Source organism: Trichechus manatus, unplaced genomic scaffold (genome assembly GCF_000243295.1).
Source record: "Trichechus manatus latirostris isolate Lorelei unplaced genomic scaffold, TriManLat1.0 scaffold00180, whole genome shotgun sequence".
In the NCBI taxonomy this organism is placed as follows: Eukaryota; Metazoa; Chordata; class Mammalia; order Sirenia; family Trichechidae; genus Trichechus; species Trichechus manatus.
The window spans coordinates 1510137-1513544 of record NW_004444116.1 but is presented as its reverse complement, the minus strand read 5'-3'; the positions used below and the strand labels follow the sequence as shown (position 1 = coordinate 1513544).

General features: G+C 42.2%; 1 pseudogene; it reads right to left on the bottom strand.

Annotated features, from left to right (window-relative positions):
- Positions 1–587: 587 nt before the first annotated feature.
- Positions 588–3408, bottom strand: LOC101357250 (wings apart-like protein homolog pseudogene; annotated as a pseudogene).

The following is a 3408-nucleotide window of genomic DNA, read 5'->3' as shown; positions in this document are numbered from 1 at the left end:
CACACAGCTCACTGCTGTGCAAATCAAGCCATCCTTGTCCCCTGTTTTGGTGCTGCCCCATTATTAGCATTAGTTAAATTGAGCAACATCTCAATGATGCCTCTCATGCAATCTTCCACTGCTCTGCCCACATGGCTAGTTATGTTCTGGTGAGGCAGAGGCTTACTGTCAGGTAAGCATATACTGTTTTCAGCACAGTTATACTGCCAAATCAATTCTTCACAATGCTGTAATGCTTTAACTGATGAAACAATGAGTTGTGAATCTATATGCTATCAAGTAGCATTGATTCTCTGGATTATGCACTGTTATACTTTCTAAAACTCATAAACATTTCTCTGCTCCTCATAATGAGGTTACTAGTTTCTCTTCATCGTGCTTGGTAACGTTGAGGGTGAGGGAAAAAGAGGAAGACCCTCAACAAGATGGATCGACACAGTAGCTGCAACAATGGACTCAAGCATAACGATTGTGAGGATGGCACAGGACCGGGCAGTGTTTTGTTCTGTCGTACATAGGGTCCCTATGAGTCGGAACTGACTCAACAGCACCTGACAACAATGAGTTTCTCTTCATCCTCGTCTCTACTTAGATGATCCACACGTTCTTTTACTTTATCTACAATATGATCCAGACCACCCAGAAGCTGTAATTCTGCTTTAAACCAGTCTCCCGCTTGTTTAGAAGGGACAGTAACATCTCCATAGCTAAATGTCCAGTCATTATATTTTCTAGATCAAGATGCTTGTTATGTATTGTTTCACAGAGTCTTCATATTTTTTCTTTAGTTTTCTTCATGTCTTTTTCATTCAGTAGCTTAGCTGATGAAGCATCTTGTTTCAGTCCAAAAGTCAAATCATTAGATCTAGGCTAGATCTATCAAGATCCATGTTCAAACAATCTCTACTCAATATATACATGACGGCAGCTGTACAAAGGGACAGATTCTGATGGTGCTGGGAATCATCCAAGGTTTTAAAGACCATTGCTACCAACCTGTGTGCTCTCAGGTGCATTCAAAAACCTGGCATGGCACGTTTAGCAGCCACACTAATAACACTAAGGCAATGTAGTTAGAGGCTGAGTGCTCTTTAAGCCTCTTAGTAAGAACGCAGTGTCATCAGTTAACTCTTGATTTTCACCAAATTCCACCATGTCATTGAAGTGCTTCACATGCTAAACAACAGCATATAATTCTTTGTCTTCTTTTCTGCATTTCAGTGCAGTAACCATTTCTTGGTAAGGCTGAGGAGGTATGGTCACAGTTTTTATCACTGTGGGTGGTGGTGCAGAAGCCTGAAAAACTCCATCATCTTTTTGATTTGGTTCCTTTGGAGACAGCCTCACTATGACATTCTGAGGTTTTACTACCGGTGGCCAAGGTAGTTCTTCAGAGTCTGGATGGTTCCAATGTCTGGCATTATAAACAGCTTTTGTAGGAGACCATTGGGGGCCATTAAAAACCTTTCTGGTATTTTCCTTTGATTTATCTCCTTGTTTATTTGTGGACTTCTTCCAACTTTCAGGCACACCAGGCAATTCCTCTGTAAAATCCAAGTTTTCTGCATTATTGGTATTAGATCGACTGTCCTGGGAATTATCATTGCTTTCTAGGGGAGGCTGAAATGAGGGTGATGGAGTTTTTTTAGTTCTTTTTTTGCTTGCCTTTCCACTTGATAATCATCATCTTCACTTTCACTGAGATCATCAAAGCCAAAATATTTTAATTTTGTACTGGAAGTTCCAGAAACTCCTTCATCACCTCCTGTCTCATAATGATCTTCAAAACCAAAAAATTCAAGTTTAACATTCTTTTTGGATTTGACTCAATGGCAACAGATTTTGTTTTTTTTAGGAAGAAAACTAGCAGTGGCCTTAGAAGTTGCAATATCTGCCTTTTTTCTTAGACGGCCAGCTTCTCCCAAATCTGCATGAGTTGATGCAGTGAACTCATCCATGCTGCATTCCATAGTATCCTGTACAGTGACATTACAAACTGGCAAGCAAGATGGATGTAGAATAGTGTAATCTCTAGTCCGTCCAACCGTCCCTCTAAAACTGGTCCCACAACTTACACTGCCTTTCTTTGCCTGATTCATGCCATCTTTACTTGATTCACTATTTCATTTGGCTAAGGCCTAACTGGTGCTACCCAGTAGCTTATCAAAATTTGATGCTCCTTGTGAAGATTTCACTTTATTGGCCCTACAGTACGTCCTACAGTTACATGGCCTAAGAACACTTTGCACAATGTCTTCCGCAATGGCTTCATTTAGATTTTCCAGCCACTCTTTAAAATCCTCATCCTTCATCGCCAAAAGAGGATCACTATCCAAACTTAATATACAGTCTTCTGATCTGATATCTTCAAAATCACTATCCCATTCATACAAACTAGTTCTTACAGATCCCTTAATTGGAGCTTTCTGATGGAGATTCTGACCTTTTCCCAACTTGGGAGTTCCAAGTATCATCTGTTACCTTGATTTTATCAGCTTTGTATCCAGAAGTCATTGTAGTTTCTGCATTGGGTTTCTTACTACTGTCTTCAGCATTTTTATAAATATAGTGACTATTCTTTTCATGTTCTTCACTAAAAGTCTCCACTTTAACTGGTTATTAATTTAGCACAGCTAGTTTTGCTTGCATCACCTTCAAAGATAAGGTTTGTGTTCTTTTCCAACCAGAGTATCCTCCAAAGGTAAGCATTTATCAGATACTACACTGTCTGCACCCACCGGGCGACTAATTCTGCTCTCAGCTTCAAATAGAGACGTGATGTCTTCCGACTAAGCGGTGTCACTAGATTCTAAACAACAGAAACCCTTATCCTGGGCTAAATTCTTTAAGAAGCTGATAGAGACTCATCACCACTATCAAATCCAGGATCCCCAGTATTTTCTTCTTCCACCTTGCATTTCTTTGGGATTCCTTGGATATCTGGTTTGAAATTGGGCCTCTTCTGCCCTAATTTAGCCATAAATGTGGTATCTCCCCATTTTGTGCTAAGGGTGGTCCGTTTGTTGGAAAAGACTTCATCAGATTTTGAGCTGCCATTTCCTCCTATGTTTTCCCAAATCTGGAGTCATTTTGACACCTGTTGCATATTCTCCTCGGTACTTCGTGGGTACTTTGGCCTCGGGCCGCCTCTGCCCGGTGGTGTGGAAGGCGGGTGAGGACGGCGGTGTGGGAGTGAGCTCCGCCACCACCAAAACCCGCCACTCTGGTAAGGTAAACAGGAAGCTCAGGGGAGGCGGTGAGAGGGGCGACCCTGCATCTTCCCTTCCCACCTTGACCGCTTGCGGGGGCGCGCCTAGGTATCACTGGCTGTCCCCTCCTGCGCTGCCGCTTACGCCGCTGAATGATCAGCGCGGAGTCTGAACAGGGAATGAACCATCTCAACGCCAT